At 32.3% G+C, this 14,018-nt stretch overlaps 1 protein-coding gene across 1 annotated transcript in view; it reads right to left on the bottom strand.

Annotated features, from left to right (window-relative positions):
• Positions 1 to 14,018, bottom strand: part of LOC113499160 — a 104,796-nt gene that overhangs the window by 41,134 nt on the left and 49,644 nt on the right. The window contains exon 3 of the mRNA XM_026879509.1: positions 4,095 to 4,124. The gene's annotated coding sequence lies outside the window, so the exon portion shown is untranslated. The remainder of the gene's footprint in view (positions 1 to 4,094; positions 4,125 to 14,018) is intronic.

Here is a 14,018-nt window from a genome sequence, read left to right as displayed (position 1 = left end):
ACGCCACAAACATTCAAACCAAACGACAGCGATTACGGGAATTTATAAATATGAATAGCAAATTATTAAATATTTTATCGATAAATTATGTCCATCACTACATATTAACGTGAACATGTCAGTGACAACGTGATCGCGCCTACACAGATTCCTAGCGCTCCGTCATACTCAATAGCCTTGAGTCGTTGACCTGGATTGGCTAGACATTTTGACTTCAATCATTTTGTACAGACAGGAATAAAAATCAATTGAAAAATATATTTAAAACCTTATATCAGTATTACTGTTTTTTCTATTAACTTGTAATAATTAAACCTATTTTGCATTCAAAATTACATTAGGATTTTATAGCAGTTGTTAATGTGTCTATGTTTAAACTTTTGTTGCTGTCTTTACAACATACTGTTACAAGGTGATAGATAAAGGATTTTAAGGACTTCAATTAATAGTTAAGTAGCGTCGTAAATATTCCTGTTTGGAATTTGATGAAGATCAAAGTTCGTGGCTGTGTTGATGTGAGGGTAATATTTCGATTTGCGATAAAGCTGTTAGGATTTATGGATAAGAGGGTTTATTATCACGTCTAAGAGTACGTTATTATGGTTGTAGAAGCGTGATCCCATTTAATATTTTTTAAGGCGTGGTAGGCTTTGAATTTAAATATGTTAAGGATTTAATTTTTTACTAACTTACTGTGCTTGACGGCAACTCATTAAGACTTGTGATTGTTCCTAGATTAGTTCACTGAATGAAACACCGAGGACAAAACAAAAGGAAGTTAACAATCGATCGTATTCCAGTTCAATTCTTTGCCGCAAATGTCACATTACCTTATAATATACTACCTAGACTATTCTTATGTATTTACATACCTACATTTCTATGTTTAACAAATGTTTTATAAGATCCAACAGACAAAGTATGTATGTCGATAGTTTTGTTGAATATTGCAACAGATTTAATGTTTTTAATAAATAAATCGATTGGCTGATTTATATTTTTTTGGCTTAGAAGTCGATTCGCCCAAATCGGGCAATTCGACTACTTTTAATTTTAAATATTTTTCAGGGGTAGATTCGCTCGAGACAAATTTGCCAGCGGGACGCCGGTACACCAAAATTTTGTTATGCACTATTCGACCGAATCTATTATATTTCAGAAAAAAAAAACAGTACAACAATATATTTTAACTGTCTAGGTACCATGATTCTTTACATACAGCCTGTTAAAGCACCGCCAGATAGACGGCAGACCCTCAGTAACAGAGTACCGATTTTACGCTTTGGATACGAAACCAAAAAGGATTCTTGCAAAAATCTTTTCTTATAAAACAGATCGGGTCTAAAACATTTCTGTTTTTATGTCTTTCTGGACTTTAATACTTCGCCTATATTTGCATAGACATGATGTTAACGTACATTTTTTAGATAAGCCCACCCATAAGATACGTTTTTATAAATTCAAGACAAAAAATTACATTGTAAGGCATCGATATCAAGACTTTACATCCCTATTACTCCTAGTATTTTATCAGATAGGTTTTTTATGATGTCGTTATTGTACTAAATAGGGCTTTAAATGTCGTAAAAATACAGTATTTTGTGTCTCAGTTTTATAGTTTTAGCAGTGTGTGGTTTTTACTTAAAATATTTCTTCGTCTTTTCTTTTTGTAGTTAAGATTTTACAGAGATGATGGCAAACTAAAAAGTCACTTTTACTTTTCGATAAATTCTTATCGCTGCATATATATTTTGATTGCAGATTCGATCTGGATTAATAAAATTGTGTTTTTAGCCTTTTTAATGCTTTTCTGAGACCTTTACTACTACTGCAGTAAGACAGTCAAGGATAAAGAAAAAAATCTGTATGTAGGTTTCTAGGGTTCCGTAACAAAAGGATAAAATTGTTGGACCGCCATAGCAAGGATCGTGGGGTCGAATTCCGGCACGCACATCGTTGTGTGCCGGGATTTTTTTTTAATATTTTTACGTGTAAATTAGTTATTTTCATGGTTATTATTGACTGCTTGAAAATTATTGCTTTAAAAAAAATATTATTTATTGGGTAGTTTGTTGAAACTTAAATGTAGTACACAAGGACTAACGAAACTAGACACTACATGGTTTGGCTTTTGTATCTTATGATTAAATCTAAATTAACTTAGAGTATCATACATATTACTTAAAAGAAATATATTAATGGTTATGAAAAACATTGTGAGAAGTTACTACTTTTACCAACTTAAAATCTTTCACACCACACAACATTAACAAGCTGAACCTATACTATCAAACATGAACACTACCACGAAAATTGAAATCGTTCTATCCGTTCGGTAGCTATGATACCAAAGACATACACGTCAAACTTATTACTTAAACACCCCTCTTTTTGCGTCGGGGGTTAATAAATATATTTTGTTTGTTATTTTTTGTATTAGTCACGTGATGTTTTGACTTATACGTACCACTAATTACATAACATGCCATAAATTGAAAGCTGTTTAAAGTATAAGGAAACAGTCCCCTACTTAAGAAAACTGACACATAAGCGAGAAAACTTAGCAATTTCATACCCATTTACATCATATAGGTACTTATTAAACAATTTTTAATGATTACGTGACTAAACCTAGCTATTATTGGTCACATAACAGTTTCCCTAGAAAGAGAAAGTTAGTTCAAATTGTAATTATTACAGTAAGACATAAGTTTTTAATGCTTTTTAATGGTCTAGTGAGTTTGCTATGTGCTTTGAATCACGCAACGAACGTGGCGCTCTTACTTGGTAATTATTTATATTGAAATGTGGTGTTCTATGTGTGTGTGTGAGGATATTGGGTTTAGAGAGTGGTGGGAAGTGGTAGGCTCAAGATAAGATATTCTAGAGTCAAATAGAGACGAAGCAAAAAATAGAATTAAAATCTGTGTCAAAACTATGTTTCTTCAATATTATGTTTCATTATATTGATTATCAATAGATGAACAACAACGAAAATCAATCAAGCGTTAAATTCCTCTCTGATAAAAACTCTCTGTACACGATAGGGTCCACAATTATTTCTATATATACTTTAATTAATTATTAAAAATATTTTCTTAAAGATAGAATATGAGTGTTTGAGGCTTATTGAAAACAAATATAATATTAGTAATGACAGAAATATACTAATCAGGTGAAATTATTTAACTTTTAATTATTACTTTTTAACTGTTTACATAATAGAATAGAATCGAAAATTTATTTAATAGTTTGCTAAAGTAATAATGTTATATTAATAGTCCAAACACGTAACACCAGTAACAATTTTCTTGTAAAACAGGGTCACTAAAACATAATATATAATTAATAACAAATTCTGTATTATTTTACTCTCATAGCACAGTCCAACTAGTTTCATAAGTTTATGAACCGATAATTTTGTTTTAAAAGCAAATTATCATAAATTTAAGTGGCCATTATTATCTTAAGTCCTCATATCCTTTCTATTTTATTGGAGTATAGGGTTGGGAGTGACAAAGGCGTAATTGCATTCCATATAGGCATTTCAAGATGGTGAAGACGGGTTATAAATATAACAGGTCTTGAATCTTCAGGCACAAAGATGCACGAACGTATCCGCACGGATAGACGAGTGGTAGAGGTCACCACGCCAAACCCACTGATCGCGGGTTTGATTGTGTTGGACAAACATTTGTGTGATCCACAAATGATTATCCTGAGTCTGGGTGTCTTTAAATTTTGTGACTTGAATGTTTATGAAAGATGGATAAGCCTTAGTGCAAGCGAGGCAGTTTCTTCGTAATGGTTTCTCGCTTCCATTTCTTTATTGAATTTACTCAGCAACTCGATAATTTTAATCTCCAAGTAAAAAAGTGGTTAGTGCAAGTTGGAATAAAGTCGTCAAGCATAAAGAAAATGCGTTGCCTCGTGTATGAAGGGTCTTAGAATTCGCTTTAAGGATATGGGTAATGAAAACCTTTGTACAGACAACGTAGATATTTAATAGCGGAGGAAATAGTAAAAGTTTATTGATAGTCTATAGAAAATAGAAATGTCTGAATATAGTTAAAGATATCTAGACTTTTACGTACCTCTGTCTGCTTTAGGTGCTCGATTCAAATCTGTAAACAAAAACAATATTCAAATAAGTTTATTTTAAATAAATACGGAGTAACTAAGACAATACATAATCATTCAAAAATTAAAAGGAGTTTTTCATGAATCTTCTTTCAATTTCAAATTTCATTAAAATTTTCTCTAAAATCAATTGTTATTGATTTTAGCGAGTCAATTAGAGTTCTGGGGCGTTTTAGGAATACCAAATATTTATTTCAGGCAATAGGTACCTATTTGTAGTGTAATTATATGTATAGCAACGAAACTATACACCCGATACGAAACAAACACTACTTAGCCAAACTTGTTTTTTTTTTTAATAAAAATAATTGAAAAAATAATCATCAAAATCCATTTACCCAGTAGTAATAAAAATAAATGCAGAAGAAAAGTCAGATCAAAACATGAACATTATGACATTTATTATAGAAAGTAATTGCTATGTTTACGCGTTACCATGGCAACGGCAACGCACTCATAATTTCCACAATGCCATTTCCCTTAGTTTATTGACCTACAAATTATATCAATCGCTCATATGTTGCAATGTACTGAATCAAGAGCCGATATGCTTCGGTTGACACCCTACACCAAAACAATAAACAAACACACAATAATAAACCTTAAAACCTTCAACATAAGTTTCAAAATCATTTACAAAAATCCAAGAATATGATAACAGGAATTATTTCAAACGAATTTAAGTCTTAATGCGTGAACATTAAGATTGAAATTTCTTTGAGGTTAATGAGTCAAAGGGTACTTAACCGTAGCAAAATGCGGGTTTTAAAATGAGATATTTTCGCAAAGAAAATGATAGACATATGAAGGAAACGTAATTTATAATTTCATTTTAAATCGCGTTGTTATGCGGGTAAAGAATAATACAGGGAAGTATTGTCTGAATAGCGGTAATGCATATTGTATTAAAAGGCATTATGGAAAAGCTTCAAGTTGGAAACATCCTGTTTGTTGCAATGTTTGTAAGTATGGATGTTCGTTCCTCTTACACGCAAAAACCACTGAACGGATTTAGACGAAACTTGGTACATATATAGTTAATAACCGGGATTAACACATAGGATAGTTTTTATCCCGATTTTATTTTCCCCGTTGAGTGGTTTTTGGGTGAAAGAGCAACAAACATCCATACATTTAAACAAAATTTCACACTTATAAATTAGTAGAATCCATAACAATATATATTCAAAAACATCGTTCATGTCTATTCTTCTATACGAGTAGACCAAGGGTGGATGGCTCCTGGTAGATACCCCATCACATTTTAGATTAGAGTTTACAACAAGGCCTCTGCATGTTGGACCTGTGTCCCCGTGCACGCCTTTAAAAATTACCTAACCTCTTCCCGTGAAGTTATTAAAAAATATCCAAAAGAAATATAAACACATGATTTAATGATGACAGATCTAAACAGTTAGCCGTAACTTAAGTTTTCCCAGTTAGCCGTTATCGAAGAAGGTTCCAATAACTAAAACCAACTTCATAACTAACCTAGACTGAATGTAAACTTTTTTAATTTGTTCTCTTTAAAAATGCAACATTAATATGCTCGCGCGCATACTCGCATCCTTTTAAGGGCGGCGCACACTGCGCGGATGTCCTGCCGGCTTTACACCGCACATATTAATGGCCTTATTGGAAAACTAGAATCTGTTTGAGACGAATCGCTCGTAGGGATGTGGGGATAGAAAAGACAGGTATTTTTATTGAGTAGTGCTTTTTTTTTGGGTTTAGTTGTCAGTTTTTCTTTAATGAACAGTGTTGTTCTGTGGTGATGTATTAAATTTTTGTATTAGAAAGTATGTGGAAATAATATTTACAAATGCTATTTAGGTTTCATGTCAATGAAATGGAAAATTAGCAATGAATTAAATGAAATAATTTTGCTGAAAACCCTGTAAGAAATGTATAGTTAATGATTGGTTAATTTCTGGATAATACGATATATTTGCTACAAAACCTGTTATATAACAAAAAAATAAATAAAATTACCGATATTTGTGACAACCTTACTCCTACAATATATGTTAGTACCCAAAGGAAACGCAGCGTCAACCCAGCGATTATAAATCCAAGTGCGCGTCAACCTTAACTCGTTATGTGGCGATGCGTTTATAATGATTATGTATGCGTTGTTACTTATTTCACGTTTTTTATCCTGTATTAAACATGATCCGAGAATTAAATAAAAACAGCTGCTCTTGGTTTATGTGGTTTATTCAACGGTGGCTTGGGATAATGGTGAAATGTTGACTTATATTATGATGTTAATATTTCAATGTTTTGTATCTTTTACTGGCTTATTCTATTCTCAACTTTTATAAAGTAGTAAAATAGAAAATCTTCTTAGTATCAACGGGCTGTCCCTGTCCCACAGCAGGCATTAAAAATAATATTATTATAATATCACACAAAAATAATGATCTTAAAATAATCAATGGTGTCCATATAATATGTGTCTTGAGAATTATAGATACCATACTTGAACGCCCAGATACAATTGAACATGTTTGATATAACTAAGTTTATCTAACTAATGCTAACTTTTTGGATAGGAAACCAAGATTGAACTATTTCAAAATATTACCGTAGTTTGATTGGAAAAACCTTTACATGGGCTTGTTGTCAATGTTTCCTACAAATACTTATCGATTAAGACAATTTGTTTACTTAAACAATTCTGCTTTCGATAAAAACAACTCATTTCTAATTCTCTCTATCACGTTAACCCAATTCGACTTAAAACTACATTAAGAAACAACCCACAAGCGTCATTTTACAGTTCGATCAATAATATCCGAACACATAAAAACTATTAATAATAATTATTATAACTGCCGATGACGTCATGGGAACCGGGCCCTTTCTTTTACTGGAACTACTATCTCCTAATTAATATGCGAACCTAGTACTTTAAACAATGGCTAATATTCCGTATGCACCGTCACGCCGCCGTACAGCGCCATCTAGCGGCGACGTGGGTGAAATTATGATTGTATTATGCGTTTGTCATATCATTATAAACAGCTGTTAGATGCAGGTGTTTTAAAAGTGTTTTTTATTTGATTTTCTTTTATTTGTTTAAATGAGTCATGGCTGATGAGACTTCCGTGAGCTTATGTCACTTTAAAGTTTAGTACAGTAGACTGCCGATTATCTTAACGACGATTAATCGAATCGATCCCGGTCCAAATTGATTCGGATAATCAGCGTTCTGTATCTCTGTCACTTATAGGTAAGTGTAGTACAAGTCAAAATGAGTTTTAGTATTTAAAAGTCTTTTTTCGACTCGTTCAATATCTTCATGTACTTCGATCTCTCTGGGGAGGAGGGATGTACTAATTATACTTTCTAAACCCATGGGAATGCTTCCCAATTTCCTATATTCTAAACGAAATGTTTTCGTAAACCACCGCGAACAAGCCTTTGCTATCAGCACCAACCTAAATGCTTTTCTAAACTTCGAAAGTACCGTGAAATTGTAAAATTTGAAAACAGTACTTTATTGTGGAACCTGGATACTTTCAATTGATTGCTAGAAATTCCTGTGTCTATTATGTTTCAGTGCAAAATTTGAATTGTCAGTGTCTTGGTTGGATGTCAGCATTAACTATGAATAGTCCATACATAAGGGCAATCAATCACATTACGCATTCTCAAGTTATGGAGGACTTAAAAGACTCATGCACTTTTATACTTTAAGCTAATTTTTCAAAACATTACTGTAAACATTTAAACATGGGTTTTCCCTTTCGCACATAATTTATTATGGCTAGTAATTTATCATAACGAGAGTAGTAGTGACTCACTAAAACCAACACGACCACATAATGTTGCAGCCCATTTACGATCTCTCCTTTCTTGTTAAGGCGAATGACTTATCCACCGACTGCGGACAAAAGATGGGTTATGTTTTAAGTGTATTTATGTATGTTCCTTTGACTTTTCGTAGAAATGGCTTGATGGATTTCGTTTGAGTGTTAACGTGAGGCTAAATAATAAATAAATAATATATTAGTGGGAAAAATCAGTAAGTTTGTAATTTTTGGTTTCATAAGTCAGTTAATTTTACGTCCGAAACCTGTTGGTGATTGCAGGAATACAGTAATATAAATTGTAAATATATTTAGGTTATAAAATTATCTTCAGATTTAGTTGCTTTTGACGTTCTTGGAATATGCTGACGGTTCTATGCAAATATTATAAGTAAATAATTAATCATATTAGAAATATTAATACGAAAGTATGACAGTGTTTGTGTATGTCTGTTACCTACTCCCACGCAAACGATTTTAATGCAATTTGGTGTGGATGAAGCTGAAACTTAGCATTAATACAAAGGCTAGTTTTATTCAAATTCGTTGAAAAAGGGTAATTTTTTTGAAGCTATAACAGAGATCCAGTCTGGCGAATCCGCAAGCAATAGCATATTTTTGATTTTAAAATGGTTGTATAGAAATGTATCCAGTCAAAATCTAAATCAAAAGTTTTTATTTCAAGTACCTAGGCCGTTTTCCAGGAACTTTACAGTATTGACCCAATGTTCCGCGGTTAAAACCATCAAGAACAAAATATCAAAATTATAACTATGTTTAATGAAGTTTCCCTTAAAAGCCTAGTCATACTCGCTATAGTCCCATGAGACATCGTTGGAGCTTTAAAAAGCTCATCAGAACGTCGTTAACTCGACGTTAACGTTATAATTTAAGTTCTGAGTAACAAATTTTTCATTTTAAATACCGCATTTTACGCGAGCCTCTTTGTCCGCGAATAGTGTTGGGAAACATATCCGAAAAAGAAAGCTTGCGGATTTTTTTTCAATACAATATACGTTTTGAATATCCGCAAGCTTATTACTCGTTATTTTACTTTAGCAAAATAATTAAGTGACGTCAAAATTTATAAGGACCATTATTATCGCTTTCATTATAAACCTTGATTCAACAAACAGACCTTTTGTATTTGTGATAAACATTAATATGTTTTTTTTTTATATCAGGAAATATCATAGACTCGTCATCAAAATCTTTTTGCGAGTCACTATCAATTAATCATCTCGTAATATTGCAATTTATAGCAATAATAAACATTAAGGAAATCTTGGATTTACATTAGCAGATAAAATCTTTAAATTCGGTGATGTAGGTATAAAGTAAATATATCAATTAGCAAGTCGTAAAAAACAATAATTCTAATTTTAGTACCAAAGAGAGGTCAAGTTACATTTCCTTATTATTTAAACCAAATTAATAGACTGTCATTTTATGTTAAATACGTTATTCGTCTTATTTTACTGAGGCTAGAAGAATCCAATATGAGAGAATGCGAAAAATTCTTAAACACTCTCAAAATGAATATCCCACTAGAAAAAACCACTTTTCACAAGGAGAAAGAATGAGCATTAAATTTTATTTTTCCAATTGAATCTATTTTTGAAATATGAGTATCGTCGCTTTATAACGCGAGATAAGAAGATTTCGCGCTCACAACGGATATTTTCGGATAAATATCCGCAACAAAAGCACATCACTACACACATTCTTTAAGGCGGTACTAACTTGGTGTAATGCTTACAATTTACATGTCATGGATTACTAAAGGATGTAAGGAATTGACTGTTACGACGTATAAGGGCCGCGGATAATTTCGTACTAGAAATACTCGGGTATTTTTAACTTGCACTGCACTAAACTATATTCAGAACGTTTGAAGTGACTTTGAAAGACGCCGTTTCGCAGGCAATTAAGTTTTACGTAATTTTTAATAAAATTTGTTAAGAATATGAAAGCCAATAATTTCAGTCATAATTTAAAGAGATTTTCGTGTATTTTTAAGTATAACTTTTACAGTGCAGGGAAACCCCTTAAAAAAACAGTTTTGGGCTGATGAAGTCATCATTAAAAAAGAGAGTCAATATAATTTGTACGAACTCTATAGCATTTCCATTTATGAAGAGTTAGATGACCTTACAAAACAAGAATCAAAAGGTTAAAATGATGAAGTAAAATCAAGTAAACAAGGCCTATCATTACGTTTTAAAGTAATATAGCAATTGTGGAAACGTGACAGCGCTATACACGGCATAGAGCGCTATCTCCCTTCAACAACTTTAATACCAGTCTTGGGAAGTTAGAGATATGAGGTTCCTTTACATACCAAGTGACAATTGACATTTACAAGTAGGTTTCTTACATCTATGACCCCTATTCTTCAGTGACATATTAGGTTATAGAGGCATTAAATAAGCAATAGGATACAGCAGTTATAATAATGGCCGACTATAAAATAATGCTTCGTCCATCCTTCAATTTGACATGCGAATGTTTAGGATGGGACTTAGGGATCAGTGGTTAAGTTAGTAAAATGGTAAAAGTTTTGGTGTGAAATTTGAGAGGTAGCTTTTTAATGTGACAAGTTGATGATATGAAATGATAGTTTGCAGATTTTTTATGTTTGGGTACTTAACTCTTTATGAAAAGATTTTGAGTATAAATATATTTGGTTAATGATATGACTAATGGCAAGTACACAGTGAAGAGTTAGATGAAGGATATTATTATGAAATGAGTTTGGATACTCTGAAATCTGAAAAGCAAAGCACAGCGAGAGGAAGACTGAGAGAGATAGATAATAGGTCTAAACTATTGAACAATTTCAAGAATCAAAACGAATCAAGAATAATAACTTATTTAAAAATAATTGGCACTTTGTTACGAACAATTATCGTAGCTTTACGTACTCCTAATAATTACAAATACATACCCATTAATTATTCTACGGAACACTTATAACATATCTAAACCTATTTTTTCGTCGCGATGTTTTCACGGTTCGTTATGAAGGATGCTTCTCAGGAATGCTGAGGGCTGATGGTTTCTTAATGATGATTAATTTGCTCCATAGTTGCTCCGTGGGTGGGCGTACTATCCACATTCATGTATGTGGGGAATTTGTTCGCAATGTTTAATTCTTATTCTTGTATTTTTATTGAGTGCGATCGATCATAGCTTTAGCTTAATACGGTTGGGAATTTATTGGGCGACCATCTATGTCATAGCTTTTCCGTGTTTTGGAGGGCACGTTAGTCTGACAAGCCATGAGGAGTTATTCTCCTATAAAAAAACAATGACCATGATACAGCGCCGAAACCAAACAGAAAACCCTTTCATTTGATATCCATATCATGGGGGGTGGATTTCAAACAGCCAGTCCGCCATCTTGGGGAGGCCGCCATACAAGATTTGCAATGACGTTTCTCAGTTAGTCTTGTACGTATTATCATCAGAACTCAGAGCGTGTGCAAAATTACATCCTAATTGAAGACCGGGAAGAGGGTAAAATGAAGATTTTCTTACATAATTACAAGTGAAGTTCATAAAAGCGTGTAAAAAACAAACGCAGTCCCATACTGCAGAAATAAAACGTCAAAAAGTATATTAAACTTTTTGATCGACCTTCACAGTTGGATAGCAATCAAACGTGATGTAATAGAAGAATAACTATAGGTCAATGTTACTATTTTAATCATATCTACCTCTGATGTCATATTAAGTCGCTTTTACTATATAAGTAAGGTCAATTAAATTGTTCGTCTAATATTGATGAACGCAATTTGAATATGCGTTGATTTATTTGAATTCGTCGATAATGTTTTTTTATGTGATATGTTGTAGGCGACTGTCATTTGTTTTAATGTGATTTCAATGTAATTTATTGGATTTTTTTCGTTTGTTTGCTATTTCTTGATGACTCAAATTATTTTGATAGATATGTGTCTTCATACCAAAGTGTTTATTTTATTCTTTTCTGGTACGTTTTCTTTGTTAAATAAAGATTGTTTGTTAATTTCGTGTGGCTGTTTCGATGCTTCTTTCTTCATATCGTTTCTGATATTCCTCTATACTTATATGGCAGGGAATTTCTTAGGCACTAAGTCTACAACCTACAAAAACCCAGTACATTAATTCCTAGTTAATATTTATACATTATCGTATTTTATACCATCATAAACTCATCTTCTATTAGAAATACACGGTCTGTAAACTCAACGCATTTATCACTAAATTATTCTCGGTTTTCTAAAAAAAAACAGTCAATAATGTACCTATAAGTATATATAACTGAACTTTTGTATATATTTGTATAAAGACACGGAAAGTTCGGATCAGTACAAATCCTCCATTTCCTGTACGATCAAAATACTTACCCTTTGAATCACCAATACTCGCTCAACAAAACCACACCACAAATACAGCTCCAAAAATCAACACAGACCTTTATTTTCATAACAATAAGAATGAATTTCCTACGGATATTTGTTTTTGGGTGTGGTTCTGATGTAGCGGTATTCCGTTCGGCGAATCGCATCCGAATATCAAGTAAGTTTGGATTGCAGACGTGATGTAAAAGTGATGATACAAAGTGTGTTGTGTCGAGTTGGGTTCCGCTGAATATTATGATGGTTTTTATTGAGTGTTTTAGTAGATCTCAGGCATTTTTGAATGTATGAATTGTGAATATTTTTTATGAAAATGTTATTGTATTATGTGTATAAATACGAGTTAGTCAGAGTCCCATTGCTGGGAGAAGACCTCTTTCTATATGAAGATAAAGGCCAATTAAGCATTGAGGACTGAAAATTTAAAAAATAAAATTGGTCTTTGATGCTAACAATATTTCATTCACCTTTTCAAAATTACTATGGTTAGGATTTTTTTTAAAGAAAATAACTATTTCTTTATTAAAAAATAATAAAATTTGTCTATTATTTGAATTTCCGTTTTGAAAGATCCGATTAAAAAATATCAAAAAAATCGTTTTAAAATCAAGCCACGGAACCCAAAACTTCAAACTCAACGATCAAACAATAACGGTTAACATTGACACGACAAGGACAGCACATAATTTAACAAGTAAATTTATGAGACAGCAATATATTGTGTACGTATTATGAAAACTAATTAGATGATTCAGTGGCGAGGATTAATGTTCCTTTGCGCCATAGTTGGCAAGTTTTGTGATCGGAACGTTTTCTGCTGTTTTAGAAGTTCTAGTAAAGAAACACACTGTAAAAGAAGAACATTTTTTTTTACAAGATATTTGCCTCATGAATTTAAAAGCGCTTACCGCGCAGTCTGATCCATGCGGCCAAGAATAGAGAGTTTAGTTTAGAAGGATTTGAGGGAGGCGTTTTCCCCAGCGGTGGGACTCCAGTAGGCTAGAGAAAAAATATTAAAAGGCCTATGAATATTCCAAGAAAAATACCTTTATAAATTTATTTCTGGGTCTTTTGACAGTTATATTACGTTTTCGAATCCAACTTCATCTCTAATCTTCAGTCTAAACGTACTATTATATAATAATTTACAGCAAAAGTAGATGGTCAACATTAGTATTTCAATACTGTTGAACAGACTTCGCGTCAAAACAGTGTCGCGTCGAAATGATTCAAAAATAATATTATGTTAACCCAAGTACTAGCCAGATCAATACAAATGAAAAAAAAAACAGTTATTTGATTTAGTTTAGCTGTCGACTATGCCTGAAATAGATTATTGACTCTATGTATAGGTTCTTAATTATTTACAATCCTATGCCTTTTTTAATTACGATTTTCCATCATAAAATTCCAACAAAATAGAAAAAAATATAGAGTTATGCCAAAGGGAACCTATTTAACTTTTGTAGATACAGTCAAACAGTATAACAACAAATCTATTTAACAACAACTATAGAACTCTCAACTTATACAATAGTTACAATAGTTAACACAGCAGCAAGTCTCTCTACCTTAAGACAATAACATAGAAAGTAGCGGCCGACTTGTGAGCTAAAGACGAAAGTGAAACGATTATTGTGATTAAGCGCTCTCGTACACC

The sequence above is a fragment of the Trichoplusia ni genome, chromosome 12, assembly GCF_003590095.1.
Source record: "Trichoplusia ni isolate ovarian cell line Hi5 chromosome 12, tn1, whole genome shotgun sequence".
Classification (NCBI taxonomy): Eukaryota; Metazoa; Arthropoda; class Insecta; order Lepidoptera; family Noctuidae; genus Trichoplusia; species Trichoplusia ni.
The sequence above is the reverse complement of the archived record's forward strand: the minus strand, read 5'-3'. Positions and strand labels throughout refer to the sequence as shown.